Below are 20,048 nucleotides of genomic sequence, written 5' to 3' on the forward strand. Positions count from 1 at the left end.
AGCAAAAAGTTCATAGGAGTATCGATATAGGGACAGGACCGCACAATGTTGAAGAATGTTTGCTGTCTCAGTTAACTTTAGTCTTCTCATATGAAGGACCAAGGGACTATCCAGGCTAAACTCTCCTCTGGGACTTCTCATCTCCTTGACGCATATCTCATCTCTAAGATTTTTATGCTATAATTATTACCATTAAATTCCAACTGCTTTAAGGGAGCATGCCTAAGAGTGTGATCGTACTTAATGCCACAGAATTACACACCTAAAATGATTAAATGTTAAATATTGTTCTATATATTTACAATAAAAAATGCAAAAAAAGAAAGAGAATACAATAGGCTTTCGACATTATTTACATGCAAATTTCACCTAATAGTGTTGAACAACTAAGTTTTCAAAATCATGCTAAGCAGTAAAGGGCATAGAGACTAAAGACATATCCAGCCCTGAAATTATTAACAATCTTATCATAAAGGCAAAACAAGCAACTGAAAAGACTAAATGTTGCTAAAGGAATTCAGGGGCGGACTTCGTTAAAATATTCTTGGACAAATTAAAGACTTGACTGAATACTAAACAGCTCTGCTCATTTAAGATACTGGTTCTGTCAGTAAGGGAAGCGTGGTCACAATAATCAGGGAGGCCCCTGTTCTGTGATTCCTGACATCTGTGGCACCACTGCAATCATCACGTATGACAGTCCTTTGGGATCAGTAATTAATGGGGGAGATTTTAGTCACTTGCTTCATTTCCAGTTGCCTCTATCCTCTGTGGCTCCATAAGTAAACAGAAATCTTGACTCAAAGCCTTGGAAATCTGTTCTCTTTTTTAAGTTCCCAGGAAAATGAGAATTGCCCTTAGAACCCCTTAGTGACTTCCAGTGGTCCTATATAAATCTGAGGTTTCGTTCAAGAAGTCATGCTGGCCTGTACACAGACATCAAGAGAGTTGAAAATGGCGCTTATCTACCCTACTCTTCAAAACAAAAATTAAAAAGCTATTTTGCTGACAGTTTGTTTCTCTAAGGAGAAACAAAACTACTGGCTTTCCTCGTATCTTGAAACACCTAATACACTATGATTGAAGTATTAAAATATAATAGATCACATATTATTAGTGATGCAAAAAATTAGTCCTATTACAGTCCTATTTCAGTCTTATTACAATTTTACTTGACTAACTGAAATTTGTCATGCCTTGCTTTGAAGTATTTACTATTTTTAGTTTAATTGCAGCTAAATACAGATTTTAAAGATGCGGCTTCATTCTCAAAATGTTGTATGAAAATAAATATTTTTGGAATGCACAATTTCATATCTTTAGGAAACTCCAGTGTTTCTCTTCCTTGTATTTTCTGTCTCATAACTGAGTAACATCAATTGAACAGTTTAGTTTGGGTCTCCTGTTTTAACGAAATTGTTTTTCCTCCATAAAAATTCTGTTTTTCCAATATTTGGAATCATTTTCTAAGCCATAAAAGATCTACAATTGTGGTGTGGGTAGGTAGGTTTTTGATTTCATTATCAAATTTTCAGCCTAGTCTTCTGACTCAACTCCTGAAAATCAGTATTACTATGAGCAGGTTTTATTGCAGGTATCCTGCCAGGTTTGCTCCTGTTTGAATGAATTTTATGTGATACTGTCCTCCTCTTAACCCCAGTAGAATTTCACGTTTTTAATAATTTATTAAGTTAATTTGCTTGGTGCTTTCAACATTCTGGCACAGTTGTGTTGTCTAATAATTTTCTAATAAATAAAAATCTTATTTTCCCGTGTGATATTGTAGCACCAGTTTCAGTTTATAAATTGAGCAAGACGACAGAAACCAAATGTTACAGTTCAGTGCTGTGTTCACATTTCAAGGAATCTTGACTATAAACTGTAAGGACATCATTGCCTTTCTTGTACAATAACTTTCTTAGAATTAATGTTATTAAGTCACAAATTAAGTATTTCTCCACATTACATAACTTCTCAATGAAGAATAAAATGGAGACTGTGGCATATTTACATGTGGACAAGTTTCTAGGATTTGGGCAAGGGTAAAAGTAGTGTAACAAGAACAAAGTATAGCAACCACATTTTAGTGTCTGTTTTGTGCATTTGTTACCCATTTAGTCCCGGGGTGGGGGTGAATAGAGGAAAAAGAGGAGTGCATGCATATTTTAGAACAGGCTGTAAAATATGGAAATTAATAAAAAGGGAGCTAGCAATTGTTACGTTTCTACCATGTGTTAGGAATTACACTAAATACTTTATGCATGTCTTCTGAGTTGAAGTAGGTGTTATTGTTTTGATTTCATAGTTAACAGTTATGAGAAGGTTCATAAGACCAGTAGTCAGACTCACATCTAGATGTTTGGATTCCATGCTCCTTCCCAAAGCATCTACAGTATTTAAGCCAAAAATTCATCTGTGCATAGTGAACACTACCCAGCTTCAAGTACTAAGGTTGAAATACATTTATGGGGATGTTTTTGGTCTCACTGAACCTGTTTTTTCACCTATAATCTGAAGTATTTTGCAAAATTATCTTCAGAATTTTCCTGATTATTATTATCACCTCCTTACCAAATGGTTTTATTCTTTCTTGCTTACTTCCTGCTTATAATCAAGAAATGCCACTTTAAAATTATAAAGCTGACATAGTAAGTGGAAGCAAGATATTTTGTAAATTTGAGTCTTAAATTAGAAAAATTAAAATTAGAAAAAAATTAAAATTAAAATATATTATTTGCCTTTAACATTTTAGCATTCAACACTAAAAAGGACAGGAATAAAATATTTTTACTGAATGAATGAATGAAAAGATGAACAGATGGTTTTGTTCATGGATGTATCTCCAATGCTTACAACAGTAGCTGCTTGTAAGCACTGAGATGAAGGTATTCAAAAACATCAGACTTCCTCTTGTTTTGAACTCCTAAACAACTTTATGTAAGTCAAGGTCTTATTATTATGGAGGATCAAATCAGGAAATATGTATTCCCCTAGGAGACTGAAATTATATGTCCTCTGAAGTTTTTTTTTTTTTAAGTGAGAGTTTCTTTACCTAAGAAATCCATTTAACCTTTATTGAATGACATTATTGGCAATAATGATGAAAATGGAGTAACATTTATTATTCCAAGAAATTTAACGTCTTCTAATTGAGCAAGAAACACTGCACATATTAAACACGGCATCAACGTACTGACGGTCACCTTAATTTGGAATTTTGACTTAAAGATTATTGGATACTATTTGACATATTAAAAAAAAAAGAAAAGAAAAAATAGAACCATTCTAAATGGACATTAGGGTGACTAAATAAACCGCTGTATAGTCACACACTGGATTACTACCTAACACCTGAAGAGCCTGAACATGAATAAATATCAAAAACATTTTACTGAATGAAACAGAAAATTGCAAAGGGATAATTTATCAGTGCATTAGCACTCATTCAATCAAAAATTTTGATTCCCTTTTGGAGAATCTTTTATGCAGAAGCTCTTATTCTAGGCAAGGGGTACAGTACGGAGAACAAAATCATTAATATACATTTTCAAATAAATAATTTATATTAACATGAGAACATATTAATGTATAAAATTCAAAGATACATATGGCAGGGATATCACTCAGCTTATTTCATTTTTAAAACCTGAGTAAAATATGGCAAAATATTCGCATTTGATGTTTGGGCCTGAGTTCATGAGTGACTGCCATTCTATTTACCATACGTTCTAATGTTTAATTATTTTTTGAGTAAATCTATGTTAATAAGCATATACACCAAGAAGTACTGTATAAACATGTAGCAAAATATAAACACGTAGCAAAACCATAGCAATTTGGTGACTGAGAGTTGAGAATATTGGTCTTTGATCAAAACAGGAGGGAGTAAAAGAAATGCTTCATTGTGAAAAAAGGAAAGGAAAACATCCTGTTCTTGCACAATTCAGCATCTGAATTGGCACTTTGCTTTCAGTTTCAGCGTTGACTTTTCAGTCTTTCCAACTTCCTCCACGCGGCGTGTCTGCCTCTGGAGTGGCAGCAGCTCTCACGGCTGCTTTGGCTGCATTTGGCAGTCGTAATATAAGAAATGAGCCAAGCGCTTGAATCCGGGTCTTTTTTTTTTTAATTCATTCTTTCTTTCCTCTATGTTTTTAAAGCAACATCTAGTACTTCAGCTCATTCCTTGGCAACTGCTATCTTGCTTGGATAGCCATCAATAATGGTGTTAACACAGAGTGACTACGGTCAGAGACTCAGGTTCTGTGGCACCAGTGGCCTTGCTGGTCATGCAGCCAGTGCACCTGCTGCTGGTGCAGCATCAGGCTGTTGATAAAACTGTAATCCCCTCATGCTTCACCAGTTTAGCTTTGAAAGCCACCGCGGGCATGTAGGAATGTCTCATGGAAAGAGTGAACACATTCCCAGGAATAATTTTTTTTCTATAAGCTTTCTTCTACATTTTCCTAATCCATAAACAATTACTTTTATTCATTTTAGAACTAGCAGAGGCGTAAGTTAAGTCTCCAAACTGGAACTAGGACTCAACTAACTCCTTTCCTTTCCAAGACACTTCAGTGGTCAACATGGGCATGTTTACCTCAATTTCTTTAGGGAGGCTTATTAGGAGGTGCTTGGGGCAAAATTTTTCTTAGATGCAAAATTCTAATCTGAAAATTCCTTCACTCCTTAAATTTTCTCTTTGAGTTATATCATTCAAAAAATTGTCATCACTGAATGGAGATTCCCTCTACCCATCTCTCAGCAAATCTTAACCTGTTTTCAAAATCACATGAAGTTTGAATTGTTGTAGAATTACAGCTCAGGAAACAAAAATAATTTTCTAAAAAGTTATATGTGTGTTCTGAATGCTTAATGATCCCATTAAGAGAAGAGAAACTCAGCTAAAACCACATTTACTATAAAATGCTCCACCCAACTTCAGTCTATGGAAATAACTGTGGCTTATGAGTGTGTTAATATATGTTAATTTAGGAGCTTAATAAATCCTTGACAGTTCATGTCACTATTAAACATAGACTGTATTCTGATAAAATGGAAACCCATTAATATAGGTCATTTCCACTTAGATCTTGACTAGGAAAATGCACATAATATTAGGTTTATCAAAGTAGATGCCTCCTCATATATAAAAACAAAATCTAAAAAACAAATTACTTTTACATATTAAAACTATTACTAATTAAGATTTTGATAAAATACTGATGTATATGTATATATATACATGCTTACATTTAGTACGTATTTATCTCAGATATTTTCATGAACATGTTTATAACATGCAATATATAGTATGCTTACATGTTATTATATGTTTATAATAGGTAATGCATTATATATTTATGCTATTACATGTTTATGATATATACTATATAACAGCATAACAAATAATCAAATAAAGAGAGTAAAATCCAAAAGTTCTCAGAAACAGACACAAGCTATTTGAAAGTTATTTTATAATACTCAAGAGAGTGTATGCATAAATAAAAATAGCACAACCAAAACAAAGATAATTCAATCTAACTCTCATATAATCAAATGCATACTTATCAGTCTTTTCCTTGGCCTTTAAAAATGGGTTTGGCTTACTGTCTGCTGAAGAAAATTCATTCTTGGCAAAGGTTTTAGACACAGGAGATCTGGTTTATTTTGATAAAATTGAAATTTAAAGACCACTTCTTTCCATGATTGTTTTGGTGCCTATAAGACTTCCAAATGAAGGAGATGCTTTAAACATATGGATGGGGTTAAGATGCCATCTGTACCCTGCATGGGACCTCATACATACTAAATATTGGGATAGCTTTTCAGACAACACTTCTAACTGAAAAGTAGAAAAAATGGATACTTAAGCCTTGGTTAGAAAAACTCAAGTTATTATTATAAGTAGCTGCAAGTATAAAATGTACAAATATTCACATATTTACATAGAAGATATTATAGAAAATACTCCTTTGTAAAATTGATGGCATTAACAGAACCATAAATTTAAAGTCTGCAGAATTCTGAATTAACTTATTATATATCTATAAATTGAGTCCAGTAAGAAAAAAGCACCATAATATTAAGTACACTGGTAGATGTTTTGAAAGCCATTTTGAAAAGAAAATGCATTCCAGATTTTACATGGCAGAATCAACATCATTAATACCATTTCTTTTTTATTCCCCAAATAGAGTCACTTAGCCACTATTTGCTGCAAACCATAAAATTAATCCAGCTTTAACTTAAGGTACAAAATTTAAATGCAAAGTAATAGAGTGAGGCTTCTTCCTCCAGACATATATATACATTTCTCATAACAATTTGATTCTATCTAATGAGCAGCACATGAGTACTAGCAAATTTCTAATAAAATGCTGTGGAATTGAGAAACAAAGCGAACACAAGGATTCCTCCCTCCCCTTCTCACATGCCCTATAGGCACATCAGGAAAGTACTTGCCGTCTGCATTCCTAAGGTACAATTAAGACTGGTTTTATGAGCAGACAAGTAAATATGAGAAGTACCTGAAAGCATGCCCTCTGCTCCTTTTTTCTTAGTCTTCAAATGCTTTGTCTATATTTGTAAACACGAAGACTGGCTTTGTGTTTACAAATATAGATTTATGTCTATTGGATTAAACATGAAATTGAATTTTGAATAACACCTACTATTATCATCATAACAGTAGTGAAATAATTTCTTATGAAAGACCAAGTCATGTTGTCAAGGAACATGGGATAAAGGATGAGAAATGGACTCAATAGATTTAAGTGTTCTCAAATGCCTACAAGTAGCAAAATGAGTATATGTTTATTTGTGGCTTTTTTCTTTCCTACCACTAAGTGAATCATTTTGTGCATTGATACATTCAACACAAAAGTAGAAAATATTGTTGCAATGGAATACTTTAGTTGTGTGTATAATCTTACACTCTTATTAAAACTGTAGAGAGGGATGCATTTTCTTTTTAATTCTTAAACAGAACCACAAATTGAGTCATACGCTAGTGATCATTATATTTAATTATCTTTGGTTTTGCTAAGAAAATCCTTTTCATAAATGGAAAGATTTAAATAAAAGCAATAGGTTTAATAGTAACTTAAGCTTTTCCATTTTTTTGAAAAATTGGAAATTTATGTTTTCAGTGTTTTTTAAAAAAAAAAATTGGGGGGAAGGTAATTAGCTTTATTTCTTTATTTTGTTATTATGTAACAGAGGTAATGGAGATTGAACCAAGGACCTTGTGCATGCTAAGCATGCACGACCACTGAGCTGTACCCTCCCTCCCATAATCTACTATTTCAATAATGGTTGTTTATTTTAATTCCTATATCATTTCTCTGATCTCTTTGTTCTCTCCAAATTCATAAGTAGCAGAGATAATTTTCATCTTAGTTGCAGTTAAGTATATATACACACACAAAAACATACATATATGTGTGTATAGATTTGTATGCTGTTTTTAATTCAATTTTTAAAAAAAATTATCACCTAAGCTCATTTTTATATGAAATCTCAAGGCATTAAAGCAACTGTAACAGAAATTTCCCCTACCTTCTTTAAAAGGCAAAAAAATGCCCTTGTTGATTTATAACTCTTCATCCTGCCCTGCACTGATCTCTTTTTCTAGTTTTTGTTATGCAATCACAAGGTTACCACAAAGTGACATGGAAATGGTATTAAAATAATAAAACCAATAATTCAGAGTAAATGGTTTAGGAGTCCTGCTTGAATACCTTTCAAATTCGTTCATGAATAAAGAATCTTATTTTATTGGGCTAAATATATTGTTAAAATCTAAAAATTTATTCACATTGACACTGTGAATTATTTTCTAAGCTCAGTAATTTTGATGCCTGTCCTGATTTGTAAATCGCCATATAGCTGCCTAAGCATGCACAGGATATTATGTGCCTTGTAAAATGAGCAGTAAATGATTTTCTGTACTGTTGTTCTTAATGAGAGAATACAAAGCTATTCAGAGAGAGCTACAATTGTGAAATAGTTTCTTTACTGACCTAGAGCAATCTGTGCTCTCTCTCAACTGACTTCATGAACATTAAAATGCTGTTTTGAGATAAGATTCAAGATACAAATAATCACTGCTACCATTGTAAACTGCATGAAATTTTATAACTCACTTACATTGCTTAGATTTTAAATTTACCTTAAAATATTCTGAATAGTAACACTTCTTAAGGTAAATCTATAAACATTTAAAAGGTTATAGTATATTGTTAAGGATATATGTTTAAATATATAAACACAACACACTTCTATATGTGATATATGGACAATACCCATTCTTTAAATTTTAGGGCTTACTCTGGTTTTAGTTAAATACAAAAATCTGTATGTATGTAAATACATTAAATCTTTAGTTATTTAAATATTAAAAATAAATATTTTAAATGCAAAAATATTTAAAATATATTTCCAATTTCTGAAATGAACATTAAAATCTGATTTATAACTAGGTATATATACTTTTTTTGTTGTAATTAATGAAGAATAACTAAAATGACAGTATATGAAACCTCTCCTACATGTAACTTTGGAGATTTGATTTAAAATATCTTGTGAGACAAATGACAATATGAAGGTATATTCAACAGTAAGTCATAAAGTACTTCTATGCTTCAAAAAATTTACTACTTTTTTTCTAACAAACATTTAAAAGTATAATATAGACTCAGGGTACAAATCAAAATAACACCAAATTTCAAAGTAAGATTCATTTCCTTTCATGTATATCTTCCTGCAACGTAATTACTTTTGGTTATACAAAGTATATTTAAATTAAATAAATTTGAATCACATTGAAAGACAAATACTACTAGACACTCCATACTCCTGTTCTTGTCATATTTTGTCAGTATCCTGACCAAGGTAGTTATTTTAAATCAAGAATAACCGCATCTAAGATCTTGTGGGAAAAATGTTAGCTTGAATGTAAATACTAAGCAAGAGACAAGGAGTGTGATGGAAGCAATATGGGTTACTTTAAATTGTTGAAAAGCATCAACTAGCAACTATTCAAGTCCATGATCACACACATTAAGTGTAGGTTAAACTACCTATAAAACAATTTTTTGTGTTTAATATTCCTATAATTGGTATGATTATTATACTGGAATGATGTGTCCTAACTCCACATTTTACTTTACATTAAAAACACAGGGGAAGTAGTGACATACTTATACTATTTTTTTTTTCAATAAAATCACTAGATTTTAAGTTAAGTAATACAATGATTTGAATTATGTTTTTAAAGACAAGCACAGTTAGCATAAACTCATGTCAATTTGAAAGCAAATCAAATTTTAAAATCCTATATGCCCTTTAATTTAGATGCATATTTCAACAAAAAGATGAAAATTTCTCATTCCTGTACCTCTGTATGTAACACTGATTTTTAAAAGGATAAACCTCTTTTGAACCATATTTAACTTCTGTCATTCATTTTTTTAAAAATATTTCATTTACTGAGGTCTCAAAGATAATACAGTATCACCTTAGAACCCAGATAGTATTAATTTTGAAGTATACACAGTACATCGATTTACTACCTATTTACCATTTATTATAACATATAGCACAGATTTCCTTTTTACTCAGAACAAATACTCTGGTGCTTTTCTGATAAAATAGCTGTGTGAATAATCTGTGTCATACCTGTCAGGATAGAGTTTATAGATGGTCATTCCTAGAGCTAGGGAGTGAACCTTTTTGTAACACTTATTTTTAATGTTCTAATGTTTGGGTTTTTTTTTTTAAATAGTTTAGTTCTAATAGTTTTCTTAATTACAAGGGCACTGGGACCACCATCACTCCTGGATGTGGATATAAAAATGCATATTACTGGGCCCCACACTAGTCCTGAATCCAAATCTCTGGCAGTAAGTGCTCAGGAGAAGGCATTTTGAAAATGCTTTCCTTGGATTCTTATGTATGCCCAGGTCTGAGAACCACTGCCTTCCAGGAGAAGATTATAGGTTAGACTGACTTACATATTTCACACATATCACTTAAGCAGAAGCATAGAATTCTAATGTTTTATAAAGAAACTGAGGCCAAATTGTGATTTTCTCACATGACTAAATAGTTTGTGTAGCAGAGTGGTTCAAAAAAGCTTTTCTCAACACTGGCCAGATCTGCAGCACTTAACAATTATGTCTATGGGAAAGCTATGCTCTTGACAATTCATTTTTTTCCTATATACAAAGAATAGTATCTGCTTTCCTTTGAAGAATAGAATATAATAAATTATCTGATACATGGTAAATAGTTATCATCATTAACGGTATCATTAACTTTTTGGTCCTAATTCCAACTCTGTTGTAGAAGTACATCTGTGTTTCCTTTTCTCACATTCACTTATTTTCTTATGTACCCCAGTGTTGTTTATTTAACTATAGGTGAGTAATTTTACCTTAAATATGGAAAACAAGAAATTACATTTCTAAGAACAGTATGTTAATGACATATACCAAAACATATGTAGTCAAGAACATAAACTCTTAAAATCAAAAACAGGACGCATTCCTAAAGGAACACATAGTTTCAAAGTCCCATTCCAATGAGACTGCCCTGAATAACTTAAGTCTTCTTAAACAGCTTTCAGAGTAATTTATTTTAAGTTTTATGGATTCTAACATTTGATAAAGTACATCTGTCTCCAATTTATTTTTTAAATGTTGTCATCAAATGTCATAGAACTGAGCTCTAATTTTAGATCTGCTTCCTAATTGTTTGATCTCTAATGAGTCAATTATCACATTTAGATCTCAGTTCCATCATGTATAAATAAAATATTCGGACAGTTAACATCTAAAGTTTTTTGTACTTTTGAAGTTTTAAAATTCTAAAAATTTTATTTATTTAGCCATGCCTTTTTTATACTACTTGTCCCAAAGATTGATTCCAATAAAGTGAAAAAATAATACAAATGATAAAATTTTTAAATAGTAATCACAATGTATCTATTTTTGCAATTTAAGGATATTGCAAATTTGAAATTTTTCATTTTATGAAAAAGCGTGTATAGTCACAAAAACATTTTAATTTAATTAATTTAAGATTTATAGTCCTTTTACTAAATTAATAACTATCAGTAAAACATAATTCAAAATACGGAAGAATGAAAATTTCACAGGACAAAATTATGCAAAAATACTTTTATCTGGACTTCAGGGTGTCTGTGAGTTCTTTGAAATTATATGCAAAGTAGACTTTTTTTTTGAGGAGAGGGTACAGAATTTTCTTCAGATTTCCATAAAGGTACTCCAAAAAGAACTGCATTGTGTGGGACCTGATAGTAGGAAAGGTAGGTAACACCATGAATAATACTTTAAATGACAAGGATTTTTTGTTTGTTTTCACAAAATTTGAGAAAATCTTTATACAGACACTTCATTATTAATTCTTGAAAAGGCAAAAGACATCAACTTTTTAATTCATAAATCATTGCATGCTTAGAATTTAAAGAAATACAAAGGAAGTAATGCATGCATTCATTTGTTCAATGAATCGTCATATGATCAAAGGTCACTTACAGTACCTACCCAAACAAAGCTCACAGTCCATTCGAGGGGCAAGACATTAATCATATCAGTATCTATACAAATGCAACCACAATACAGGCTTCGAAAGAGAGGTCATTTTAGGTATAAAATCAAAAAATAAGAGGACTTGCTAGTCACAGCTGTCAGTGAAGGATTTTCTAAGGAAATGATCATTAAGTTCAAATCTAAGACTGAGTTGGGTTTAGTAGAGAAGAAGGTCAAAATTATTATTAACTTTGGGGAAGGCATGCTGAAAGACCTGTGGAGGGAAATGACGTGGCCTCACGGGACTGAACCACCTGTGGCTGGAATGAAGAATGCCAAGATGAGCTTAGTTCAAGAGGAGCCTAGAGAGGAAGGGAGAGGAATGAGAAAGTAAGATTCTTTAGGTCAAGTTAAGAATTTTTGTCTTTTGCTTTGTAATATTGGAAACTTTTTTTGGTGGAAAGAGGAGTTTGGGATATAGCAATACAATGAGCTGTTTTTCAAATCTTGCATATGAGTTTAGGAAATTTAGAGAACACATTTCTTTGATTTGCAATGATCTAATTTGCCAATAGGAAACAGCTTGTGCTATCTAGCAGTGACTCCCAAACCTAAAAGTGTTCCAGAAATCTCCCAGAGAAACTGTTACCACACAGATCACCAGGCTCTAATGCCAATTTCTGATTCAATATATCTGGGCTAGGTTCTAAGAATTTTCTCCTGTAACAAAATCCCAGGTACCGCTGTGTTGCTCTTGTGGAGACAACACATCAAGAACCACTGATCTCAATGAATGGACCATGGACCTAAACTTTTGAACTTCTGTCCCGTATCAGAGTCTCATGTGAATTTTCCTTAATTAGATCAGAACCAATTCATAGCTTATAGTCTCAATCTAAAATATGTGATGTAGCCTTTATCTTCTCAACTCCAGAAACACTGGATAGTTGTAGCACAAAGTCATAAACTAAAGCACAAATGCTGGGACCAGACTACTTGAGTTCAAATTGTTAATTTCATCATAAGTTTTGTGTCTTTATGCTACTCATTCCCCACTCCTCCCTCACTCATAAAAGCCTATGATAATCATTGCCTCCTAAGAGTGTGATGATTATTAAATAAGTTAATATGTCACTTAGTACAATGTCTTGTACATAGTAAGTGATGTGTTTGCTATTACTATTTTCATCATTTTTTCTTACTTTTAGTAAAAAAGATTTCTAATTTAAATTTATTTAATAGCTAAAGAGTAGTAAACATGCTTATTAGCCATTTTTGTCTTTCTTCTTCTATCAAGTATCTGTTCTTATTTCTTAATGTTCATCTACTGATTATTCACATACTGGAAGTATACGGAAAAAAACTCTATTATGTGAATGTATGTCTATATCTATGGTTCCTGTTATTTCTCTAATGCATGCAATTGTTCTAAAGTATAAGAGCCATACAAAATTAATTGCCACAGATATCATACATGTGTCTTCAATTCAGTTTTTCAACCAGGTACTCCGTTACATTTGTCTTTTCTGTATTCTCTATCTTAACATTAGTTTACATTCATTATGACTTTCATCTCACTACTGTTAACTCCACAGGTTGCTCTGTCTTTCCGTGTGTTTCCTGGATAATTTGATTCTGGTATCAGAAAATGTCTTCCACAGATGTGAGCATGTCATTAACAAAATACTTAACATGTGCTAATACTGACCCCTTAGGACTCCCTGCAGCTCTCTACTTAGAGGGCTTGGGTTTCCTGATTATGCTTCCTCTCTATGACCAGGTTTTCTTTCAGCTATTTATCTAATTTATAGGCACTTATAATGTAGCACTATAACAAACGCCTTTCTCAGATCTAAGTGTGCAGCATCCTTTCATTACTTTTATCTCCTAAGTTAGGAGAGATGCCAAAGGAGGCTATTACAATGTATGACGTGACCTACTTTTAACTAATTCACATTTGCCACTTACTTTATTAGACACCTTTCTCCCTGGTGTTCACATTTGGACTCTTTAATTATATACCCAGCCAAAGACTTCTAATACATGAAGGCAATTTAGGAAGCAAGGATGTGAAGCTCTGCAGACATTTCAAGATACAAAAATAAAGACAAAAGGAGGAAAAAATAGTATTACAATTCTAGAAGGATCTGCCTTCCCATAACCTTCAGCCTTAAAATTGTCTTTGAGATCCTAGGTTATTTCTAATTTTGGCCCTTAAATTACATCTTACACATTCCAGACAGCCAGGGCAGTCTCCCTCTACTTTTTCTTATTATTATTCTGATTGTTTAATGCATTGCAAATGGGAACTCTGGGACTCCAGACTTCTTTTTCCCCCTTGAAACCTCTAAATAATTAATTAGACTGTTGAGCTCTCACTGCTGCAGATTTCCCCTTCATGTTGGCCAGAGTGGTGCACATTTCCCCTAAGGCAAAGCCACAGGCTAAAACAGTTTCATATTAGCTAAACATCTTAAGACGATGGCATGTTATCTCTGAGGTCATAACAGGAAATTGCTCAAACTCAATGAAAGAGGGTGAATTCAGTCGAGTTTTCAGATGAATGTAAGGATTAAATGAGAGTTCCAAGCAAGCTGTCAGCAACGTGAAATCCAAATCACCTGTGATTTAACCAGGCAGTGTGTGTTGATTTTAATAGTGCCACAGAGAAGGTCTGGGGCCCACAGTCTCACGCAACACACTGCCTAAGGTGTCAAGGGAACAGAGATAGATGCCAGCTTATTTGTTAAGTCCCCCTCCAAAATCTCAGATGGGTCCCCTGTGATCCTTTTTAACATAAAAAAAACATTGAAAGGGTCTGAAATTATTCTCCAACTTGTTGTACGCTCTATACAGCTGCCGTAGGTAAATAATATGGGGCCTCTCTCGGTAGGTTTTTTTCAAAACAGAAACAAACATGTTGTGGAGGGTCCACTTCTCTTCCCAATGGTAGAAAATTATCAGTCCTGCTGCAGCACCACCCCTGAGGCCTGGGGAGGGGCTGGGCAGTCAATGAGTGGCAGTGCCTTTCGGGCAGGCCACAGAGCAGCAGCACAGAAGGCAGGAAGAAGGTAGTGTTCTGGGCTTGTGTTTTCCCTGGTCTGTGGCTAGACAAAGGGTTCATTTTTCAACAGTGCCTTAATCTTTCCAAGCAGAATTAGAGGCTTTCTCTGTAATAGTCCACACTCTTCTGTACTGTATGCTGTTCTGTGGAACAAAGATAAGCTGTTTGGTCTAACTTAAAAAAGAACGCATAAAGCTTGAGTAAGCACACCCCTACCAGACTCTAAGAGTATACTCCTGTACAATTGTGAAAGCAAAAAACACAAACAAATGGAAATGAGCCAATTTGCTGGGGGAGGGGGGAACTCCAGGGATTCCATCTCCTCAGCAGAGCAATCATTTAGGGAATATGATGGGAGAGGATGTGAATTAAATTATCCATGTCAGCCACTCTTCATCTCTTATCCTGTTTTCCTTTCACAACCATTATTTTTTATCATAATAATACTGAATTCAGTTACTGAGCACTTATTGTCTGGTGAGCACCATGGTAGGTCCACTATAAAGTGCAGTTTCTTCAGTCATTCTAGAATACTATGAAGCAAGGGCCATTTTATAGAAAGAGAAACTAATTCTTGAAAAATAAAATAACTTGCCCTAGTTAATGCAACAAGTGGCAAGGTGAGGCTGGATTACATACAACACAGTTCTTGGAACTGAGATCAGGCTCATAAATAAAGCATGATCTAACACTGTTTTGTCCATATTGTGTAGTAGTTGTCCACATGAAGTTCACGTCCTTGGCCCTGCCACTAAAGGGCAGAATGAATCGTTTTTTTTTTTTTAACTTCAATGTTTTATTTAATCCATCCTATTCAAAACATTATCATTTTCAATGGGTAAATATTTTTAACAATGAGGTATTTTGCTTTTTTTGTAATTGTCTTAAAAGATTAGTGTGTTTCAGATTCTCAATTTGTATAACATCTCAACTTGGATACTAATTTTTCATGAGAAAGACCTGATCTGTGGGTTTCATAAAAGGTACAGTTGAAAAATAGATTCACATACCCAAGTTCCTAACATACTTTAAAGTTTTCTAATAACTAAATCAAGTTAATAGTTTTTAAACTTGTGTAAATTGAACAAAACTAAAAATCTGGTTCTACAATTTCACTGGCTCCATTTAATGTTCTACATAACACGTATGTCTATTGACTGCCATGATGGCCAGGAGAAATGCAGAAAAGTGGTTTGTCCAAGTGTGGTCTCCAGATCAGCCTTGGCCCTGCCACTGAATTGGTATTGGGCAAATACTGCCCTACCTATCTGGGCCAATTACTTCTAAAAGCCAATTCAATGAATGTGGAGATGACTTGTGATCTCCATGCTAAGGACTTTGCTGGAGTTTTCAATGCATGTCCAAATACTGATTGTCTTAATTATAATGCACACCAGTGATCTGCTATTTCAGTATAAATAATACATAACATGTTGGACAAAGTGGAGCTTCCTCTTTGTGGCTGGTTGGTTTACAGGTGTTACAAAGACTCATAACACTTTTTGAGATGGAAAGGGCCTAAGCATTCCTCAAATGCCTTCCTATTTTAAAACCAAAGAACCTGTGATGAAATCAGACACTAAATAGGTTAGTTTTGGAACAGACAGTAGAACTGAGGGTCCCTAGTTGCTAGGTCAGCCTTCTTTACATGATACCAGACAGCTTCCTATAACAAAAAATAAAACAAGCTTATTAAATGTTGCAAGTGGATTTTCAATATGTAATTACAGCTTAGGCTCTGATTTAATTATTTGGATAATTTACTTCATATTTTCTTGGTTAATTGCTGCCATCCATTGCACTGTATAATTCAAACAATCATCGATAGCAGCTTGAATTTTATAAAATCACCATGCCAAAATTTCCAAGTGCTTAGCACTGAACAAATATTTGCAAAAAACTATCCATTTGCTGGATATTTTTCTATTACAGATCTGCTATCACTAAATTGAAAAAAAAAGTTTTCAAATGAAATTCTGCATTATTATAACAAATAATTCATTTTACTTGAGTAACTTCAATGTATATATGTACATATATAATCATCAAAATAACATATTCAACAAAACATGTTTTGTTAGGTATTTGAATCCCTACTTCCAGACTTATTAAAACATAAGAAACAACGAAATCTCTTCATTTTCATTTTAATCATAAAAAGCTTAGACAATGAAAAAGAATATATAGACAATGTCAAATATAAAACCTTGATAGAGAAAGATGGTTTATGACATATTTCTCACTGCTCAATATGCAGAGAGTCTTGGCTTACATGTCTCAAAAAATGTCTTTTTCCATTGACTACACCTTGAATTATACAATGCTCCATTTACCTTCTCTGGCCTCATTCGACTCACTTCTTTCCATTTGATTATATGATCTGTGCTTCATCAGCAAAGATAGACAGATGTTAGCAGGGAAATGACCTCATCAAAGTAGTTATCATTTATAATTCTGAATGTCTGTGAGTAAACTGCAGGTGGTAATCTGCAGCTCAGTTTACTATCTTTACCATCCTTTTTTGGTCTTTTAATCCAATGAATCGTCTCTGGGTATAATTTAATGATAGTAATATCCTTTTTATTTCTGTAAACACATTCTAGTGTTAACAAATGCTAGGTTATATATCTTTAGGGTATCTTTCTTCTGGTCAACTTTTTTAAAAAAAAAGAAGAATATGTTGGGAAGGATGAAAAGAAAGAAGGCAGAAATGCTTTCTGCATCTGTTATCAAGGGGGAAGAGACGGAGGTGGCATGATTAGCTGTTTTAATTGTTTATTTGAATTCCCACTTAAATAAAATCTGGATGGTGCTATTAAAGTTGCAACTCAAAACGTAAAATTGCCAGGCAAACCTTAGTATCTCTGCAGGTGATTAATTGCCTTAAAAAATGAAAGAGATGTCAAGGTTGACAAACAACAGGCCCACCTAAGATTTGCTCAGCATGATGCTAGAATTTTGAAGAACATCCTTATCAGATCACCTTCTTAGGTATATAAAAATCTATATCCTAGTGACTTCAGCATAAAGGCAATGGAGTAATATAATTGAGGACATTCTTAAGAGCTATTCCTGTGTTATGAGCTGCCATGGTCAGGTATATTCCAGGTAATCACATTACTACTGTCTATATAGTGTGTGATATTTAATTCCAAGAAAATGAAACCTTCCCCTAAGAAGTATAAGTTTCTCTATATATGGTCATCTCTTCTGGTGCTGGGAAACTGGACAGAGAAGAAACTGGACAGAGAAGAAACAGGACTGAAGGAAGAAACAGGACTGAAGTTAGAAATCATTCTTACCTATATATTCTCGTCCCAAGATTTAGATGTCTGGTATGCTGAGAGTATAAGATAGAGATCTTGGTTCTTGTTCATCCAACCTGGTTTTTAAAAAGTGAGGCTTTTTTTTTTTTTTTTTTTGAGGAGGAGGAGGAGGTTGAAGGTGAAAGATGACTTGGAAAGCACTACATCTCACAGTTTTGATCCTAAGCCACATGTGGGCCTGGGTTTGGGATATGTAGCAGCGTTGATAGGTCTGCCTAAGGCTGCCAATATTGTATGTACCCAACCTAGATGTGACAAAAAGACCTTACAAATTTTAAGGCATCTAGGTAACATTGGGTTAAATGTTTGAATAGAGCAGATCCTTCCTTTCTTCTTTCCTTACTCATCTCCTTTCTGTCTCTATTATATATATACATATATATAATATGTATATATATATCAATCATCAAGTTTGACTTTAGCCATGGAATAAGAAAATTCATAAAAGTGGTCCATTGTCTGTTATGTCCAGTCTAGGACTTCCACCCTGGTAGTAAAGCTATCACATAAACTGACTTATTCTCTTGCATCTCTCTTTGATCTTTTGCTTGTGTTTCTGTGCTTTTCCTCAAATAATCCTCTAAAGCAGAGAATGTTTCTCATTGGTTTTCTCTCATAATTATATAATTCAGGCCCAGCTCAGTAAGCCTCCTTCCAGATCTTCCTGAAGTTCGCAATTACACACTGACCCCAGGTTGAATATGTCTCTCCTCTACATTTAATCAGAACACACCTGTTCAAAAACAAGTATGTGATGACTTGCCTGCATCTTACTCAACATTATTGTTTTCTTTTAAGTTGTGTTATAATTTTAACTATTTTCCATCTTAATTTTCTTCAATTTTGGATATTACATCCAAGAAATCTTAAACTTATAATTTGTAAAAGAAAATTTAAATAACTAAGTAGAAAAGAGGAAGATTACTTCAGAGCACAGAATAGATGCTATCAGGACACTGGGATGAAATGAATTTTTAGTGAATGCATGACATTTTTATATTCTGAACTTTGGGCCAAAGGCGTTTTATAAAGGTAAATATGTGTTTAGGAGGCAGTGTACCTGTTTGTTAGGTACACTGTGGAATCTGCTCTATTTTTGCCTGCATAGAGACCCAGGACTTCTGCTACCATTCAGAAGAATGAACTTCTTGAGAAAGTAACAATATATGCAGACAAATTTGTACAAGTTCTTGAGTTCCTAGTTTTGCAACATAAAACATAATAAGAACATTTTATGATAAAAATTATTAGTGGTACAATCTGACCCTATGTACCATGTGATTTTGACAGATTTGCCCTCATTTGATCCTCCAGGATGAGTTAGCTAAACAGTGCATTCTTAAACAGTTGAATGATTTGAATCATTACATGAAATAATAAAGTGTCGCTCACTTAAACGTATAGTATCTATCACTATTGATGATAGGTTTCACATACTTGATGCTAAACTCTTTTTCTTATAATAATTAGCTAATAGGTTCAAATGCTTCCAAATCCATACTTTTTTAGAAATAATAAAGTCATGTCAGCAATGATGGGTATGTTTTTCTCTCTTCTTGCAATAGCTGGACGTGCAGCCAACCCAAGTAGCTATGCCAACAATTCTAGTAGCTACTAAGTTTGACTGGAGAGCTAGGGCACAGATTACCATTTAGAATGAGATTTTTACTTTGTTATACAATCATTCTTATAATGACTCTAGTTTTAATAGTGGCATGGTTACATGGGTTTTGAGAATGCTATAAAAGACTGATAAATATACAACTTATCCCACAAAGTGAAAAAGGTGAAGGCTAACGAAAACAGTGCTTTAGAGAATCTTTGATTCTGCTCTGAAGGAGCTGTAATAGTATCTAGTACAATGTCTGGAATATAATTAATAATGCTTAGTGTTTTTTGTTAATAAACTGCATTAATGTTAGGCCAAACTCCTTTTTGGGAACAGAACCAGCTCTCATGGTAGGGACCAGAGAGTTCTGGCAGTGTGATACTCCTTTTCTCCTGGTGCTGCTTTGGTACTGAGAGAGCTGGCCTTTACTGAGCTCCTACTGTGTGAACATTCTAGGACAAGGCTAGCTTTTTGTGGTTCAGTGAATGAGAGGCAGC

General features: G+C 33.5%; 1 protein-coding gene across 3 annotated transcripts in view; it reads right to left on the reverse strand.

The window, feature by feature from the left end:
* The window catches only part of CADM2 (cell adhesion molecule 2), a 945,585-nt gene that overhangs the window by 413,900 nt on the left and 511,637 nt on the right, over positions 1-20,048 (reverse strand). The gene's annotated exons all lie outside the window — the stretch shown is intronic.

Source organism: Camelus dromedarius, chromosome 2 (assembly GCF_036321535.1).
Source record: "Camelus dromedarius isolate mCamDro1 chromosome 2, mCamDro1.pat, whole genome shotgun sequence".
In the NCBI taxonomy this organism is placed as follows: domain Eukaryota; kingdom Metazoa; phylum Chordata; class Mammalia; order Artiodactyla; family Camelidae; genus Camelus; species Camelus dromedarius.